The sequence below is a fragment of the Xenopus tropicalis genome, chromosome 5, assembly GCF_000004195.4.
Source record: "Xenopus tropicalis strain Nigerian chromosome 5, UCB_Xtro_10.0, whole genome shotgun sequence".
Lineage (NCBI taxonomy): Eukaryota > Metazoa > Chordata > Amphibia > Anura > Pipidae > Xenopus > Xenopus tropicalis.
The window spans coordinates 27,777,266-27,798,536 of record NC_030681.2 but is presented as its reverse complement, the minus strand read 5'-3'; positions in this window follow the sequence as shown (position 1 = coordinate 27,798,536).

Genomic DNA, 21,271 nt, shown 5'->3' with positions numbered 1-21,271 from the left:
TATTTTTGTAATTGAACGGGTAAGTTAACACTACCATATGTCCCCAAATGAAGGGCAAAAAATTTCTATTGGCATATAATGTAATGTGTTCCCTAAGCATTTCAGTGTTAAATATAGTACAGGTATAGGATCCCTTATGTGGAAGAAGAGAATTGTAAGGAGAGGTAAAAGGGAGGGAGGGGGAAAGCAGGAAAGAAAAGATGGAACAATATTGACTCTACTCCACTCCACTGGCCTCAGCCCAGTCCCTGAACCCGGTGACCATACCCCGTTAAACTGATGTTGAAGGGTTCTGTTCCTTCTTTGTAGAGATCACACTTGAGCATTTGGAAGAGGAGAGATGATATGGAGAAAACTGGGGAAGAGAGAGAGGAAGGCCCTCGGGGAAATGTATTTTACACCAACCATTTTTGCACTTTTATAAACAAGTATATTACATCCAACATTCCACGTAACGAAGGAAATGTATGAAATGTTATTTATTTGTTGTTGGGCTGCACAGATAACATATCCCAGCAGTCCGATTAAGCCAAGCGCCACTAACATGACTACTCTCTCTGCAGAGGATCTTTCTTGCAGGGGGCAAGCTATGTCTGACCCCTGACACCGGGTCAATGAGTAATTGTTGTACTTGGGACAAAGTAGCTTTGTGCTGAGGAAATGAAAGCTAAACGGCAATTTGAAAAGACATTTCACTGCTTAAAATAAATGAAATGATCAAAACCATGTGCTGCATTTAAAGGGATTCGGGTTTTCAACACTGTGTCCTTAAGATTACGGAAATCTGGAATCTTTTATCTAATGACTTCTTCTTCTTTTACAAAGAATGTCCCTAGTTCTGTAGGTCATTCACAGAGAGACAACATAGAGCAATTTATAAACAGACTGGGTTAGACAAATCAGCTACAAGTGCCTGATTTTAGAAAGCTTATTATTGTTATTATTATTATTATTAACATTTATTTATAAAGCGCCAACATATTCCGCAGCGCTGTACAATAAGTGGGTTTCATACATTGGACATACAGAGTAACATATAAAACAATCAATAACCGATACAAGAGGTGAAGAGAGCCCTGCCCAAAAGAGCTTACAATCTACAAGCAGAAAGGGTTGAGGCATAATATGCGTTAATTATAAATATTCAGAATGTTTATAGTTACGTGTAAATGAAATTGCTATTGAAAGCTGTAGCTGTCTGTCCCTTTCTGCACTGCTAGTTCTGATTCTTACAACAAGGTAGCAGAAGTCTGATCTCCTTGAGGAAAAGTGGGGGGAACACAAATCATTTTAAGGGGAACTCTTCTGCCAATTTGGGTTTTAGTCATCTGTAAATCCAATTCATTTTAAAAATACAATTTGTAAATTATGTACGGAAATTCGTATGCTTTCATATACTTGTGCTACTGATCAAAACAACTGCTATTTATTACATGTAATGGCATCTGCTGTAGTCTTCCCATTCATGCACAGATTAATGGGTTAATTTACGACTGTAAAGTGGCAAATTTTGTGCAGTTGCTCCTATTGATGTAGGGAAACCTTGGAGCTGTTACCTCCAAACCAGGTGGTAGCTTCAGGGTTCTGTAAATGACCTATAAGGGTGCACACATCACTCTCCTGGCCAAAATAATGCCAACAGGACAAACATTTTTGTCCACTGCAGTGTGGTAAGTAATTACCTTTGTTTTATACAATTATCTCTGCATGTATGGTGGCCCACTAATCATGAGTGATAGTCATAATCTATGGATATTGGTTGGTTTGAGAATCAGCAGGTCTGGAGATTTTTCCTCTGCTGATGCTTATGTCAGCCAGTGCATGTTGCATGGACAGAAGAGGAAGTGAAGAGGAACCATGGGTACTCATCACTTCCTGTTGTTCTGAAAGAGCATTAATCATTGGAAAAAATGGAGAGGTTGCCATTCCATTGTCACTATACTCAATGTAAACCCCAAGTATTTATATATATTTAGGTGCATGTGTGGCAGGTTGTAAAATTCTGGTGTTTGCCAGTACCTGTGTCTTCTTTTCCCTATAAAGCAATTTTTTGGAACTTTAGTAGAGAATATAATAGAGCAGAGGCAAAAATAAGCACAGCAGGTAAATAACAATTATTTGTTTGTTGTTATTTCATAGAAAACAAAAGAAAGACACCTCTTTAATAAAACTGGAGCAAACAAGGCTACAGAGATTATAAGTAAATTGCTGTTATTGAGTGTTTCATTGGGGTTCCTCTGTGTGTAACGATAGAGTATGCCTTCTCAATGAGTGAATGTAAATACTGTATATAAAGCCAGTGATTTGTGATATTGCAATGCCAGGAAGATGAGTCTTGCTTTGATTTCTCAGGTGTAACTGTTCCTTGGTCGTGTTCCAAGAAGTAAATCCAAGTGAACGGGAAATGCCACTCAATGTCTATTCTCTTCTATTTATCTAGAGGTGCGCTCATACTGTGTGTGACAGCTGGAGTGCAGCAGGCAAGGGAAGGGAAAATGAAAGGGCCAACTACCAACCATTGTTCCCATTGCCCACCCAACCCTGGTAACACCAACTGGAAGGAAGTTAAGAGGAGGCACCCTTTTAGCTTGCATTTGTATAATGAAATCCAACACATGGCTGAGTAACTCAAACACTTTTGTTTGGTTTGTGGACTATTCAGTGCCTGTGGGGTCTAGAGCATATTAGGTTATGCACTGCTTGCATTTGGAAAGGAAGGTCAAGCTCTGCAGAGCATAAATGCCCAAATGCTGCCCACTGACATGAAATAAAGTCAGAACGGGTGTATGATTTAATAGGAAAAGGGATGTCAAACTGTAAGTAGCAGGTACTTTTATAAACAGCAATTTCTCACTTTGGGGGCTATTAGTCATATTCTGTAAAGGCCACTGTATTTTTGGTATTTGGATGTTTGGATACTGAGACCATCCCTTTCGGTAGTATAAGTACATAGAGTATTCATTTCAGAGGGTGAGTATTGTTAGGAAGGTATCCTTCCTTGTTCAATGTCAGCAAATAATAGGGGACATTTACAACAGCGTATTTCCAGCATATTTGTTTGACGTCTACTTTCTGAGCAGTGTCTGCCCTGTAGCTACTACCAGGTCTAATGCTGAAGTAGCTCCAAGGTTCCCCAGTGTCAATATACACATTTGTGTGGCATTCATTAGAAAGAAGCATTATAGTATTGTGAACGTTATACCCAAAACCCACAAAATACTTCTTTCTGGATCTGATTTTGCTTACGGGCTGTCATTCCTCTCTAGCTGACAGCCTCCTTTCACTTATTTACTCTACCCGTCCCTGCTTCCTCAGGTGTGTGGGTGCATTGGGCATGGGTGGTGATGCCAAGGAGGGGTTGGTCACGTCGGGTCTGGGTTGGGAGAGGACGGATTAGGGTCGGGCATGGGTCGCATCACTGGTTATATCTCACAAAGACAATTATTGAAGATAAAATCGATCATTAATGCACTGGAAACCATGTGAAAGTGTAGGAGCATGTTTGGACAGAAATACTTTAATGAATCCATTAATATGCACTTTCCATTTTGTTCATTTTAGAACAACCAGGTGCCTTTATATAGGACCCCTAATGGCTCTTCCCACCAAGTTTCTAGATTCTGGTGTCATCCTTGCCATTACACATGACCCCTAATGACTCTTCTCACCAAATTTCTTGATGCTGGTGTTGTCCATGTCTCTTTTTCACCTAGAAAACACTCAAAAGAGCAACTTAAGGTCTATAGTTTTTTATAGGTACATTATATATATATCAGTTATGTTTATAGATATTTAACAGCATAGCGTTTTTGGTATATTGAGCAAAACATCTCTATGTCTAGTAACTCCAGTGTACTTTTTGGCTGGAGATGCCCTTCGATAGACTTTCACATAGAAATAATGTATTATTTACCAGCTCTGAGCACTAGACCTTTTAAGCCTGAAGATTACCCAGCCTCTTATTAAGGTCATACAGTCTTACATTGCCTTCAACAGAGATTATTTAGTTCAGCACTTTTGGGGAAAGAATAAAGTTACCGTTCGTACCGCTGAGAGTCTGAGATGGTGGTTGGGTTTCTTTTGTTACCAAAGACAAATACAGTCTGTGTCTTTCAAATGTCTCATCATAGTTTACAATGGAGGAGCCACCAAATCAACAGTGTTTTTAGAAGAGTCACTTTGGTAAAAGCAATTTCCTTTAATGGTTAATTAAGGGTTTTTTGTTTGTCTTCTTTCTTCTCAATAGCCAGGTCAGATCATGTTCTTTATTTTGTTTATGCTTTTGTCACAATTCTTAATAGCTTTTCCCAATTCTGTTTAAGCAGCCTGATCCAAACCAGGAAACATTAGATATGTTAGACAAACGATATGTCATATTGCCTGAGACGGTTATCTTCTGCCTTTAAATTGCATTTCCCCAGCTGTGTGAGGGGTGAGGCTCTGCTTACGGAGGGGAAATAGCTCTGCATGTCTATAGAAATCTTCATTCATCCAGGTGATGATATACAGTGTCTGGTAATGAGAAGTCTAAAGCAACTCAACTTGCTTTCAAATAGGGATGCACTGAATCCAGTGTTTCGGGCTCGGCCGAACCCCCGAATCCACCGTAAGGGATTTGGCAAATTCCAAATTGGAAGGGTTAAATATTAAAAGTCATGTGATTTTTTGGATTCAGATTCGGTTTAGCAAGGACCATGGATTCGGCCGAATCCTGCCAAAAAATGCAGAATCTTGGCCGAATACCACCCAACCACCAGGCTACTAGAATGTGATGTTAGTACCACTGCATTTCCTTTCAAATTTTTCTGATTCAAGTTTTTTTTTATAAATCTGCTGCTAAATGAGCAAAAAACTGTGTTTGAGTTTATTGAATTTTTTTCCAAATTCAAAAATCGGCCTCTCCAGGAATGATTTATTACTATTTCAACCATAGTTTAAACACGATTGCTATTATTTTCTAATTCAATTTTTTCTAGACTCGAATATTTTCAGATTTAGTAAAAAATCCAGAAACTAAAACAAACTGCGAAGCGTTTATTAGAGTCAGTGGGTGGTATTTATTATCAATTTTAGTGATAACTCAATAAAAATAATTTTTTAAAGAGGCATAAAGAAGATATATGGAGTCGCAGTGGTGGTGTATTTTTAATCTTCAAGCTATTTTAAAATTTGAGTTTTTGAAAAGATAATAGAAAATAAATCTTATATTGAAAAATGTATGTGACTGAGTTTTTTTGAGTGAGTTTCAAACTAAAGTTGCTGGCATTCAAGAGAAAACTGCATTCAAATTAATTCTTTTTTTTTTTCAAAATAAAAAAAACCTTAAGTATATACCGTATATATATATATATATTTTTTTTTTAGTAAATTGGCACTCCTGAGGCTGATATATTAAAATTTGCAATAACAGTTTAAACCTGATCTCTATTATTTTTTAAAATGAAGTTTTCCATTCTTCATCACCAGCTAAAAGCTCTCAAGCTTCTGTTAAGTCATTGGGAGGTGAGTTTGTTTGTTAGTAAATATGCTGGCAATCGAAAAAATACTCTAAATTTAGGGCTGATTTATTAAAATCAAGATAACTTTTTGAACATGATTGCTATTGTCTTCAAATAATCTAATAAAGCTTGAATAAACAAATAGGGCAGGTAGGTGAGCTTCCACCGGGGGCATAGTTTCAAAATGTAACTACAGGTATTCAAAAAAGATTTGAGATTTTGCTGATTCATTGAAAATAAATAGTACAATTTAGTTTTAGCGCAATGGCATCTCTGTGAAATCTCTGGTTAGTATGATGGCAATGGGGGAAAAAACTTGGTTTGAGCTAATTTTCTCAAAATTCAAAAAACTCAAAACTAGAAAATTGTATTTGAAATATATTTCCTTCCTCAAGGCAGCACATGTTTTGTTGGTGCAGCTTAAAAGGCTTAGAACTAGTGATGAACAGTATCTAGTAGAATTAAGTCTAAAAACTAGTGATGAGTAAATCAGTCCTGAAACTGCGGGAAAATTTTAAAAACCATTATTTTTTCATGTTGAACTTTTGCAGCCATTTTGTAAAAAAATAAAACGGCAATGGCAAAATGCGGAATTTTACAGCGAATCCTTGCCTGGCAAAAACCTTCACTCAGACAGTCAGACAGAGCTGCCGGGACACCAGGGAAAAAACCCGGTGGGCCCCAGCAGCCCAGACCCAATGCCTGTTGCTGCTCCCGTGCCCACCGCTGTCCTTCCCTTACGTGTTTCACTTATACGCGCTCAGGGGAGGACGTCGGGAGGGTGCCCCTGCGGGGGTTGGGGGGGCAGCGTCGGAGGGGGTGCAGCAGGGGACGCGGGCACGTTGGGGGATGCGGGGGCCCTGGAGAGGCAGCCCCAGTGGGCCCTGCACCCCCCAGTCCAACCCCGGCTACTTAGAAGCATATAGCAGTATTATAACCCTGACAGTGGCTTCAGAATAAATACATAATATGATTGTCTCTTGAGGCCTGAAGAGATATTGTTTCAGATTATTCATCCACTAACCAGGCACCCTTATAATGAGTATACCTTCTCAATGATTTTCAAAGTGGCTGGACGCACAAGGGAGATTTGTCGCCCACAGTAGAGATTTTACTGCAGACAATAAATCTCCCGTGTGCCAACTGCCTTAAGGGTGGAGTTGCTGCTTTTTCCTATTTCCCTGTGGCATCTCCTCATCATTATATTTGCCAGAACGACTTATGAGCTGACTGTTGTTAACAAACAACAAAAATAATAAATAATGTATTTTCCTGTTGGGTCGGAAAAAGAACAGAAGTAGTACTGCCCCTTTCCTTCCCCATTAACCAATCAGTTCAGAGCTCCTCCCCCCATCAATGAACCTGTGTGGCTGCTGGTTTTGAAAGGAATTGGCAACGTAGGACCCTTTTTTACTATGAAGAACAGTTGTAGCACAGTGGAAAGGGGCTTCTCTAACAAGGTAGGGCAATGTTTATGCTATTGCACAGCTAAAAACACCTCAAGTGCATTGTCATTTTGCCTTTCCATTGACAAAAAATGACTAGTGACCCCCCAACCCTAGGCACATGCCTCTTCTGCCTACCCCTAGTTCCAGCCCTGGCAGAACTGTATACTTTTCTCTATCCAGTTGTCACATCATATGACATACCCCATATATGAAGCCATATTATATTAAAAGCCAAAAAATTGGAGGGCCAAAAATCTTGGAGGGCCATGAGCCTCCAGTTGGACAGCCCTGTATAAGGAAATATCTACCAGGATGCTTGCAGAGAGCCAGGGACAATTACAATTGGATCAGGACTCTAGAACACCAGTCAGCACTGGAATCCAGTACAGGACTATCAGTGAATACACTGTAAGTGTCCCTCAGTAAGATCCAGTTGTCTGTACAGAAAGAATGTAACGTCTCTTGGCTTCATGGTTATGTGGTGATGCAAGGGCTCTTCATTGTGACTTGTCAGTTTCTCTCATGATAAAGCACTGACAAAAAAAAGGTTTACAATAACTGGAGTCTCTGTTCTAACTCACATGTTGTCCTTGAGGTATACTTGTAATGAAGAATTCTTTCAGCACAGCGGATAACATTCTATACGGGATACAAGCATCGTATCTGAACCATAAAGTGCTGAAACTGAGATGTCATCACGTGCAATCTTTACAATCTTTCAAGTGCCCTTAAAATGGTGTTAAGGACACTTTACAAGCTCTTTTGCCAGACGACATGAAGACGCATTCCTTTTCCGCTTGTTGCTATTAAACATCACTTAGCTTGGGGATAATTTAATAGTCAGCTCTTGGTGCCTGTTTGAGGAACAATTAACCCTTTTTGAATGCTTCCAGGAGATGAAAACACAGACACAATACAAACTCCTGCATTTGTTTTGTGCAAATAAAACAGTGAATATGAGTTGGTGATGAAGACATAAGAGAGCAAGCAGCCAGGCTGCAGATATGTCAGCTAAATATAGAGCCAATGCCTCCTTCAAACAGACTGCCTTTGCAGGACTGGTTTATTTGCCCAATAAAATCAAAAGCGGGAAAAAACCCTTATTTGGTGGATAAAGGGGCCCCGGAAGAGAGCGAGGCAGGAGTTAAGGACCACGACAAGGTTAGGAAAAGGCCTGGGAAAGTGTTGGGGTTCTAGGAATTATGGGTAGTGTAGTCCAGTAGGTGACTGGCTAACAGGAGGTGCAGAGGGAATAAGCAGGGAGGAGCAAAAAAGAAAGGTGCCATTTTACTTTAGCAGCTCCCACCCTCCCTCCCTTATTTGAAGGTGGTAACAAGGAGGATGTGAAGTTGTGGAACATAGTTGCAGCCAAGGGGTACATAGATAAGGAGATGCAGGCGGAAGGTTAGGCCTGAGGCTAGGGATTACAGCCATAGGTCGGTGGATAATGGGTGGTTAGAGAAAGGGGGTTTCTAACCTCAGGTAACTGATTGCAGTGGGGGCAGGTACAGCTTCCACAAATGCAGCCTTTAGTGGCTTATTGATATTATGTTATTAGGACATTAAGTTATGTTATTTAATGACATTAATATGTTATTGTTAAATGGGGTTGTATGTAAGATATTTTATACCGTTACATATAAACGGGCTGCGGCCTTTTCTTTCCACAAAAAAGTTGAGTGTATTTGACAGGGGCAAATAGGTAATAGGCTTAAGATTGAAGGGATTAAGAGGGCCAAAGAATTGACGCTGCCCTTGTCATGGAAGGAGACAGGCAAATCACTATCTGTGCATACAGAGCAACGACATGGTTATCTGAAACCACATAACAACAACGAGTGTGCGACACTGATTGTGAAATAGTGCAGGTTGTGTTGTGACTGGATCAGATTCACCCATAAGTAGACACTAGTTAAGAATGTGACACCATTTGTGTTTTTATCACCATGACCTTTCTCTAAACAAAACACTGGGAAGGACCAAGCATTGCCTTCATCTATGGACTATGGAAGCCACAGTATGGCACATCTCCTTTATTGGTGCAATCACCTTTGCTTTTAGTGACAACCTGCAGGGGGCCCAAGTAGATATACTCTCCAATTCCCTGTTTTGTTATTTCCACAATAAAACAGCAACAAAAGACTACATGTGGCTATTTTTATGTGACAGAGCTAAATTGTAGAAGTTTAAATGAAAGACCATATGCCTAATTAAGAAGCCAGGGGCAACATACAAAGTGGATAAAATGGGTGCACAGCTGCTTTTCCACACTTTGCATGTTGCCTTGCGTATGCCTGATCCATAAGGTTCAGCTCTTTGTTCTCCAAGAATGGGGCTCAATACGCCAAGCCTTGCTTTAAATACAGAGATCCCTGCATTGGTTGCAATACATGCAGTGAGTTCCTCTGTACTACTGTGTACCATGGAACATAGCTTAGGTTATTATTTAATGTTTCAAGAAGCTATTTCTCAGTTAGGGTGCTATAGTTTTTTTACTATTAACCCTTGTACCAGTACAAATGCGCCAAGATGTGTACAAGATCAATACCTTCCTATGCAGAATGCTTTAGGGCATGGTAGGATACTAGCACTCAAAGGGACAGGCGTTTTAATCCTGCCTTTAACCAGACTCTTGCGCTTTTTTGTGCTTCTGTTTCTCAGCTGTCATGGGCCTTGGGCATGCTCGATCTGCTCAGAGGATTTCCCTTTGTTGCTTAAACCCAAAGAACACTAAGGAAAACAAGAGATGTGGTCACCAATTTTCTCTTTAAATGATCCTTCATATCAATGGCTCTGCAGTCCATGTTGAGGACCATGGATGGAGTAACAAATGCTCTGTCTTTTGCCTTTCAATTAGCCAATTCTTCCAGCCATAATAGAAAAATGTTATTTTTTCAATACTGGACTCTATGCTTTAAAGTTTACCTGTTAATGAGGGCACTAGTGTGCTGGCACCTCAGCGTCCCACCAGAAAACCTTAGACCCTAGGCCCACTCTCTGAACTATTTTTCCTCCTTTCCTCACCCAACCTCTTTATTTGCTAAGTCTTTTTTATTTACATGTTAGCCTCTAGTCTTCCATCTATTTCTCCTCTTTGGTCCCATACAGAAATAGGGAATGGCCATGCAATTGGCAGGAGGGCCCACTGGGAGTTTTGCTGGTATCCTGGTGGGCCAGTCCAACACTAGAGGGCACATGACATAACTTCAATCCCCTATCACTTTCAGCCTTGACTACTGTAACCTCTTCCTAACATGGTTTTGGAATTTTATAAAATGTAAATTGCTTTATGATTTCTTAGGATTTAATGATGGAGTACTTGTTGCATTTCATTTTAATTAGAGATCATTTTTGGTGAGTATGATTTTGGATGATGATTGTTACAAATGTGTTTCGAACCCTAGCTTGATGCATTCCAACAAAGAAAAAAATTGCCTGAATCTTTTATCCTCCACTTGCAATTTACGCCTGGGATTAATGATTCAAATGGGAGTTAGAGCCTGCTGCAAAACTCTAACATCCCTTAGAGCTGTATGGCGTTCAGAAATTTGAACTGCTGGGAAGCTTTTAGTGTTAACTGTCTCCCCTTCTTTGAATTAGTACTGGAGAAAGGTATGGTTGATGCAGGTGGCGTAACTATTCGGCACTGGGCACCCCCTCGCAAAAACATCTTTGGAGGGACCCTCATACAGTGACTTCTATCACCCACTCCCTGCCCGCAGGTAGGAGACTGCCTGGGGAGGTGGGGACTGTCCGGATCCCCCTGTCCCTTGGGCCCCCGCCCCGTGGGGTCTGCTCCCTCTATAGTTATGCCAGGTGACTAATGTAAAAACAATATACGTTTGCTGTTCACCTAATATTTTTTGAGTGTTGAGATTGCATTTCAATGCAAAATATATAAGGGAGGAAATGTGGTTTTATTTCAAAGCAATATCGGCAATATCAAATATGACTGAATCATAGCCTTGAAACGGCTGAATAACGTATGGCTTTCATATATGTGGGAGCTGAACCGATTCCAAGGTATATTGAAAAGCATGTCACTTCTTTGGATGACTTTTTCATCTTTAATATGATGGCAAAAGACTGAAATATGGGCTGAATGTAACCTCAACATCTTTGTTATTGTCATTGTAATCATCAAAGTTGAGTTTCTGGCAAGCCATCAGTTAAATGGCCCGGTGATCCCATAACAAGTCAGCATTCAGAGACATTTACAGAGCAGACGTAAAATTCATTCTTCGATGTCAGCACAACTAAAAGCATTTAGCGCAGCTTCTCCCTATTGTGCACTCACTCGCCATGATGTACGGCAATCCATTAACCAGTTACACGCCCCGCAAAGAAAACAAAGCAACATTTGCAAAGCTGAATTTAACCAATCTTTCTCCCTTAGCCAAAACCTTTTCATTAACAAATGAGACACAAAGTGAAAGGGGTAGTTCACCTTTAAATTAAATTGTAGTATAATGTGGACGATCATATTTGCAATGTTTTATGTTTTTTTTAATTATTTAGCTCTCTGTTCAGCAGCTCTCCAGTTTGAAATTCAGCAGTTATCTGGTTGCTAGGGTCCAGCTTACCCTAGCAACCAGGCAGTAGTTTGAATGAGAGACTGGAATATGAATAGCAGCTGCATAGAAAGAGAAGTAATACAAATTAACAACAACAAAACGGTAGTTTCACAAAGCAATAGCTTTTTGGCTGCTGGGGTCAGTGACCCCTCTGACAGCTAGAAAAAGGCAAACGAAAAAGACAATTCAAAAACTGTAAAAAACACCTTTAAAATAAATGGAGTTATAAGGCTCTGTGTAACCCTGGATGAGGCAGTAGCTTCAGGGTTCCTTCAGCAGGCACCCCAAGAATCACATGCTAAATTCATTCTACCACCACAGGCCAACAGCTTGTAGCCACAACTTGTCCCCTATTCATGAAGAATGCTCTTGCAATTGCGTTTATTTTGATGCAATGCTCTGCTGCAACAATGATGGAATTGTGTGGGGGGGGGGGACATTGCATTATGGGTAAAAAAAACATTGTTTTGTGCACTTTGCTCACTGCATTAATGGTCAGAATTTAACACTACATAATGGTACATTAATAGGTCTTATTACAAGTAGGGTAATTGGGGATAAAATCAGCAATTTACACAATAGTCAATATGCAAAAGTTGGGCAAAAAGGTGATATTTAAGGAAGAGAAGGGATATTTCCCTGCAAGGCAGATGGCTCATGCATATTAAGGTATTACTGGAAACTTTTTGCACCTATCTTGTAAGGCTGAAGTTGATTAAACAGGAATCTCCTCTATCAGGCCCGGACTGGCAATCTGTGAATTCAGGCAAATGCCAGAGGTGCTGCTGTAAGATGCCATAGACACTCACTATTTATTGGGCCTGTGGGGCTTTTTGGGCCTCTGTGTATTTGAAATGCCAGGGCATTAATTCCCAGTCCAGACCTACCCTCTATGAGATTTATAGCTTTCCAACATGGTACTGGGCCCATAATATGCTGGACACAGCTAGAAATATCTGCCAATATCTGCCCCTAATAAATCAATGGGTAAATATAACAATGTTCACAAATAAAATAACTTGGTGCAAAAGTAAATGTTTTTCCCCTGAAACAGACGGATGCCACATGATCAGACTGGTGACAGTGAAGCCACCCAATGTGCTTGGCTGGAGAAGGAAATAGCTGCATACGGCAGCGCTAATGTACAACTGGGCTTCCACACGTGGGTGCTAAAAGTGACAAACTCTGCTGCAAAATCTATAGCCTGGGGGGGAACTTCAAAGAAGCACAGCAGGCACTGACTGATTGAGATCATTTGCCAAAGCACAGACTTCTGCTTGAACCAAGGCAATAGATTAATGCCCCAGTCCTGTAAAGGAAAACAAAAGCCTCAGTCTGGAGGGTTCTGTTACATTCATGGCTGTTTGACCTATTCAGCAGGAAATAAAAAAGATGCTACAGCACATCCATTAGGTTTTAGGGGGAACATTAATACTAGGTTAATGTACTTTACCCAGAGTTTATTTAGAAGCACCAATATAAATGTTTGCTTTTCCAGCTAAGGTCTGTTGGTCTAGGTGGTCTGTAGATACGTGGATAGAGACGTATTTGCAGCAATGTTTGCCAATGACACTATTCCCTGTTGCTCATGTCAACAGTCAGCGTGGGGCATCCTTGCAGGAGGAGCTGGGCAAACTGGTGTCACAGCCCTTATTGGTCACCCCTAGGGACATTTATATTTAAATGTTGCTCACAGGTAATAAGGGATGGGAACCCCTTTTTAAGCTTGCCTGATAGGGTTTAACTTATTAAGTATAGAATCTAAACCAGGAGTGGGATCGGACCAACGCAGAATGCGGAAATGCGGCGTACGTGCGTACATACGTGACGCAGTGTACGAACGCATTCACGGAGCACTTCCGCATCCCTGGCTTGATCGCGGTCCACCAGAAATCCACGGGGGATCGACTGGTGGACCGTGATCGACGTATTGGCCACCCCTGATCTAAACTAAAGGAACTAAACCCTATCAAGCAAGCTGAAATGCCACGGTTATGTGCTGGCTTTAAGGTTCTATAATGCCAACACCATACATATCCATGAGGTTCACATATGGTCCTGCAACACACGATTCCATCAGAAAAAAACCTGGTTGACTGTGACCATCCTAAACAAATGGCCCACAGGCCAGGAAACAATGTCCATAGATTCTCTCACCAACAAAACAGTGTTATGTTACTTCAAATTCTTTTTAATAACTTTTTCTTTGTGTATCCAACACAGTAACACTGAGTAACTGCACAACATAAATACACAAGACCAATAGCCTATCCCAGACACAACAGCATTTTCAACATAACACTGAGGTCAGTTGACATTTAGCCACACATTTTGTACAAGCCCAAGGGAAAAAAATGCAACAAACATCCAGGCACTGGGAGCAAGCCCACACTTGTCACTTTGTCTCTGTGTTTCCATGCTATTGGAATCACATGGCTAATCTTAGTCTGTACGTTAGCCATCTGGGAGTGCACAGACAGGTATTTGCAATCCATCTTGAGAGAGAGAGAAATATAAAACCTAGAAGCTAACACAGTAGTGGTTATGATAGTGAAGAACACATTCATTCAATAAGCCTTGTCTTGTTGTCATTGGAAAATGTTAAGGGATGCGCCCAATGCAGTATTTGATTTGGGATTCGGCCTTTATTCGGCAGGAATTGGATTCAGTCAAATCCAATCTGGCTGAACCGAATCCAAATACTTAAAATCATGTGACTTTTCATCACATGAACACGGAAGTTGAACATTTTTTACCATGTGCTCAGTGTAGGGTGTTAGGATTCAGATTTGGTTTAGCATTCAGCCAAACCTTTTGTTCAGAATTCAGGGTTTGGCCAAATCCCAAAATAGTAGATTTGGTGCATCCCTAGTTCCATGGCAATTCCCTGTATTTGACTGCTGGATAGCTCTAATGAAGCCTAAACAAATGTTCCAGCTATAGTACTGGTATGAGATCTTTTATTCATTATACCTGGGATGTATATGTGATGTGCAGCACCATACTTTAGGCCTATTGAAAAAAAAATAAAAAGAAGTATAAGTATGAATCTAAGCTAGCTTCCTTATAAAATATAAGGTATAGTCTTATTATTATAGTTCCTGTTTGTTTAACTATGGGAAATACCATACTACATAGGTTTTTGGATAATGTATCCCATACATTATAATACATTTCTCCACAATTACCTGCTTTTCTATTCAATTCCATGTTTCTTTTCTATTTGGTTTAAGGGGAGAACCGGTGACCAGCCTGGGCACTTGTGAGCCCCGTTGCCTATTAGAGGCCCATATGTGGTAGCCTCGGAGCATGATAAGGATGGCCAGTATGTTTGCCCAATATAAAGGAAAGGTAAAATAATAACTATATGAAACAAAGTACATATGTTTTTTTTTTGTACAGCAGTATAAACCAAATCTAAATCATTCTGTATATGACAAACAATTTGGACGTGGTATCATTGTTTACACATTGGATCATTTTTAGACTATCTGATCGATTAGTTAGTTTAGATATTGTGCCATTGGCTACACACAGAGGCAGTCAGATTGCACTGCTGTCACTGTCAGGTCAAGTCAGCACTGAAGTGAGGTACATCCATCACCAGTCCATCTGGCTTTTACTTTGGGTGACCAACTGTAGAGCAACCCTAATAAATACTCACTGTGTCGCCCGCAGTTGGGCAAATGTTCATCTCATTTAGTCATTTCCCAACAAAGTTGATCAATGCAATGGACAGTTTTCCACACAGTGAATTACAATACTCAGTACTTGAATTATTCTTATAGTAGCCACAGACAGCAAGCTGGGATAGATCAGTATCTTTATTAAACACATTGGCTGGGAACATTTTAATACAAATTTAAAAAGTATATCATATTTACAAATGTACAATAAAACATGGCACATGTATAGCATCTGAAATTCATAAAAACAATGTTGCATATACAGTATTCATCTTTTATTACTGAATTAAGAAACCTTGGGTAGGGATGAAGACATCTAAAGAGGGTTTCCATGATGACCTAATGCTATGTTATTCATAGATATGGCATTTCCACATCAACTTAGTTGTAATTCATTACTAACATTTATACTGTACACTGTTTGATCATTTTGTTGTATCCTATTATATAGCCAGTACAGAACATATTCCTATCAGGAAAACTTTTGACAGCTGATACCCATGTCAAAATGTTAGATTGTGTGCTGTTCTATGGAGTGATAGTCTGGCTGCCAGCAGCATGCCGATCATAAATACTTTAATGTTATATTCTATTACTTTCTATTCAGGTCCTTCCTTATTCATCCTTCCATTTGGCCTTCAAAAAATGTCAAGGTCAGGAAACCTAGCAACGAGAGTTTCAATTTCAAACTTTTTAGGTTCAAAATACTTCAAACACCATAAAGAATAAAAAAGAGACTATTGATAACTAGTCTTAAGAAGTAATTTTACCTCCCATTTAGAGAATAGCAGGTGGACAGTAAACACATATGGAGGTATATGTTCCCCTCAGGCACACAATGAAGAAATGTACATGAACAAAATGTACATAATAGTTTCCTATCTTAATCACATATTGCATTAAATAATGTTACAGCTATGGAAGTTATTCTTTATTCCTAAAGAAAATAAACATTTGTCTGTAACCTGTTGTGTTACTGCACTGTATATTCCTTCTGGATTTAAAAAGACATAAGAAACCGTAAAATATACAGTAAGTGACTCTACAAATTGTGAAATCCCTGAGCTATATATTGGTTGCATACAGTCAGCATCATGACTTACAGTATATCCTATGAGAATGTTATAGGGTCAAAAGACACAGATCAACAAGACAACCCGGAAACATCCTCTCATGCTAACTAGGCAAAATATACAGTTTCACTTTACAAACAAGTCCATTGGTATCAAAGGGGTATTACTTCCCTAGAACGTCTCTGACACAGGTCTGAGGATACTTATGGTACTTCCAACGGATATCGATAGGAAGTAACTTACATGGTTCTGACTGCCAGAAGATCTTGTATGCTTATGTCAACTCAAGGGTTACAGGTAATTCACCAAAAATGCACAGAATTGCCCCCTTATGAAAGCTGCCACACAAGCAAGTCTTACTCTAACAAGGACTATAAGGCCCATGTCCCAAGGGGAGGTTTATAGCTGCTACATGTAGCTGGGAAGAAATAGGTTTCTTTTTCTTTAATTTTTTGCAAGTCACCGATTAAACTAAAGAACATTTTAGTATCAGCTAAAAAGTGCCATGTTTTGAAATGTTGCAGTTCAAACCTCTGAAAATAATGGTTTCTGAAAGGTTTATGGCAAGGCAATACAACTGGAGGTCTAGTGTCTAGATGTGGCCCCATCAAGAGACTTTATTCCCCCAGCCACTAGTCAAGAGTTCCAGTGTCTTGATTGTATACCAGCATCATTTTATTATAGTATGTGCTCTAATACATGGTATAGTGGATAACCAAGCTATTGCTTAGAAACGTTATACATCACTATAACCAAACCACTCCTTTGTGCAAACTGCTAAACTGAATAAGTGTTTGGATTGCTTAGAAAAAGGTTTACACAAACACTCTATGGATACAGAATATTTTGCCAAAAAAAAAAAAAGCAATTATTGTCATCATTTAAGACTAACTGCAAATGACCTTCGGAGAAAGCAGAGTCTTAGTGCAAAGCAACAATCAATATCCACTGATTATTAACAGAATAATTCAGTGCAAAACAACAACTTCTTCGGCACAACTTACAAGGCTTTCCCATAATACAGGTATAGGATCTATTATTCAGAATGCTCTGGACCTGGCATTTTCCAGATAAGGGATTTTCCTGTAGTTTGAATCTCCATGCATTAAGTCTGCTTACCTGATACCCTGGTGCTCCTGTTAGCAGAAAACTGCACCGACCTGGGGTATCTGTGACTGAGTGATCGTCTTCCATCTCTCGTCTTTGCGCCACTTGTGCCTGTGCAAGAAAGTCTGCATTTTCACCTTACTGCACATGTGCCTGTCCCAGGATTTGGAAGAACAAAGCTCAGTCACAGATACCCTGGGCCGGTGCAGCTTTCTGCTAACAGGAGCACAAGGGTATCAGGTAAGTGATTACAATCACTGGGGGGGGGGGGGGCTACCATTTTGGCACCCCTCAGTAATTGTAACTTTCCTTCTCCTTTAAATAAACCCAACAGGAGTTGTTTTGCTACCAATATGGATTCATGCAGCTTAGTTACCATACAAGGCCCTGCTTTATTATTACTTGGAAAAAAGAAATCATTTTTAAAAATGAGAATTATTTTCTTATAAATCGACTTTGTGGGAGATGGACCCTATGGGAGATGGCCTGCCCATAATTCAGAGCTTTCTAGATAACAGGGTTTCCAGAAAAGGGATCCTATACCTGTACATGTCTGCCATCATCTTTAAATCAACCCTAAATAAAGCATCAGCACAGCATCCATAATATTATAATTCATACTGAACTACATTGTTCATATGGCCATAACAAGACGTAAAGTAAAATTAGATACATTCCTTGGTTTATCAATACAAATATAATGTGAAAATATATTTTATGTATATGATCATCATATAATTATATAACATTACTTAATTAAGGTATGAGAGCATGGCTTCCATAAAGAAGTCAGTGTTCCTGGGCAATATCCTTATGTTGGCACTGCGCCATGGGTAGCCCTTTCTCCCTGAGTGTTAGCCCTTAATTGCAGACAATTGGCACGTGCCCCTGGGAAGACAAGATCACCACATCATTCTGCATGATGGCTCTCAATGATAGTGTTGTAAACATAAAGAATAGCAACAAGAAAGTCACATTCACATAGAGGCCCAATGGATTTGAGCAGCTGGAGGTTTCAATGGAAACCCAAGTCATGGACCAAAGTGATGCTGTGATCTTTTAGGGACCAGTAACAAACAAAAGCAGAGACTTTAGAGTGAATGAATATATTGGCTCCTTCTGTATAGAAATTGGTTATGTGAACATTTATCCTTTAAAGCCCATATTATCATTTTATTACTGGTTTATACAATACATCTATACTCTGTTGCACAGACAACAGTCGTGACCAGGAAAGTCAGAAATTGGAATATTTCATAGGAAATTAAGTTTTTTAATAATCAATGCAGATTTTTTTTTAAAAATGTTGATGAAGTACTTGAATCAGTACTATATACGAGTCCCATCAAATGAAAGAAAGGGAAAACAAACAGTATAACACAACTTCTCTCAATGCTATTTATGTAAAGAATTAAGGCACAAAATCACATTTCCCTTAAAATTCCAGGGAGGTGAACATACAGAGTTGCAGGACTCATACCGCGCCCCATCTAGTGCATTCCTGTGTACCCATGCTCTATTTTTGGGCAGGAGAGTAAGAGAATTTGCCCTAGATGGGCCCCTTAATAATTAGGACACTGCGAATTGTAGATCCACCACTGCTAGAAAGCTGAGAGATTGCTGCCTTGCAGACCTGGGGTCCTGGGTTTGATTCCAACCAGGACACTACATGGTATTTCACTACAAGGTATTTCTGGTAATCAGAGGAAACCCACGCAAGCACTGGGAGAATATAAAAACATGTTGTAGAGAGCGCCCTGGCTGGGAACGAACCCCCCACTCCACTCCAAAAATATACAAGAATGTTAGCAGACTTCTAATAAATGTGTGTGAATGTGATCGGGATGTTAGATTGTAAGCTGTGGAACATGTTGGTGCTATATAAATAAAGGATAATAATTGGCTTCCCTATTTCCTCAGGTCGTATGTGCCAGGGACCCCTTCATCTGGGACTCTGGTTCTGTCTGTTCTCCTTTTATTGATTTAGTATCATTAACCGAAGGCACTGCTAGTTTTTTCATTTAAACATTTGTATCGTGCATGAAGATTAGCAAGTGCCATTACTTTTATTACAGCGCTTAGCCGGGCTCGTTTGAAGTGAGCACGTCATGGTGACAACCGATACCGTGGAATGCGCGGTAGCTGATTTTCAAAGCTGGAGACTGAAAAATCAGATGGAATTGAATGTGAAATGTGAGTTGTAATGGTTAACCCCCAACATAAAACTGCTTTAACAAGCGGATATTTTGTTTCAATTGGTGCACTGCTATTAAGTTGATCCTTTCTAAATCCCATAATATGGCAGAGGTTACATCTGACCCCATCTTCACAAAATAATACAATGTCGTACATTCTTAATGCAGAAGAGAAGATTTAGGTTTGCCTCTCGGCGGGGGGGCGGGGTAACATTGCTGAAAAACATGGTCTAATCCACAGCTTTTTCATACAGTAAACAGCTCAAACACAAACATATTTACAGGTATCCTAGGATTTTCTCAAGCTACTGAAATAAGTGATAACTAAGCACCTTAACTGAATGCATACAGTAAATATATATGCTTCAATTCAAATGTAAAAAAAACAATATCCAGTATAATATATAGCAGCAAAAAATTAAAACACCCAACACCAAAAAAAAAGAAAAAAATGAATTTATCACTATTAGATGGCCTATTACTAATGCCCTGTAGTACTCAGACTTGCTGATTTGAGTGAGGGGTCTTTTACTATGGGTATAGTTAAGCACTAGGTGCACTACAGCTGCAAGAGGGTCCCATTAAAGCGCTATAAACATCAGCACTCCCATGCCGAAGCTCAGCTACAACACAGCCTTGTACTTTACAGTTGTCTTAGGCAGGCGTTAACTACAGGCCTCCCTTAATGTGTTGAGCCTTTAGGTTTTGCTTCTTTGCATCTAATGAACAGCAGAAACAGGCATAGCCTGCACCCCCCAGTCTGACCCTGAACAATGGCATTTCATTTGGGTAAATTGGTGGTGTCCACTGATGTGTATGGGGGTCGCACTGGTGCAAGGGGTTGCTGGGAGCATGTATGGGCACATGTACTTTTTGAATAGTGTTTGCCTGTGCTCAATTTTAGGTTCATTCTAGCACTTTGCATTTGTGCTTGTGTTCATATAAGCCCCCTTTTTCAGCCTTATTATATGAGTTCACATTAATACACACACAGGTATCCACAGATATAAAACACACAGCCCTATATTACAGGTCTGATTATTAAACTCTGATGCTAATTGTACTGGTTTCTGAGCTGCCATATAGTATTTATATATATAATTATATTTATTAATTACAAATCTGCCTTGTATTGTGACATTTATATTCTATATCTATATAGTATATTGTGAGTGGGTCCCTAAGCTCAGTAAGTGACAGCAGCACAGAGCATGTGCAGGGAATCAGAAGAAAAGAAGATGGGGGGCTACTGGGGCAACTTTGGGGGCACAGATCTTCCCTGCTAAAGGCCTGTGGTTGCCTTGGGCTGGTACAGAACCCCAAAACGTAATGTATAATATTTCTAGCTTTTTTTTTGCATTTAAGACAAATATCTGAATTGGTCCCTTTTCATATTGACAACCACACCTCCTCTTACTACCAGAAGGGCTCCTTTGGGATAAAAGGAGAAGAACGCATTGTGTAAAATGTTATAAAAACTCCCAAAATCCCCCTGGACAAAATGCTGAGTTAACTGGAGGGCCTCAGGTAGTACATCTCTGATTTGTATAATTTTTTCTCGGCATTTAGATGGAGGCCCCATCCTTACTGCATAGCTAGGGACCCTTTACAGCTCTAGTTCACTCATTGTTGTAAGTACTTTAGCTCAAAAGAATAAAGATCTCTTGTTTATGCTTATGCATTTTAGAAC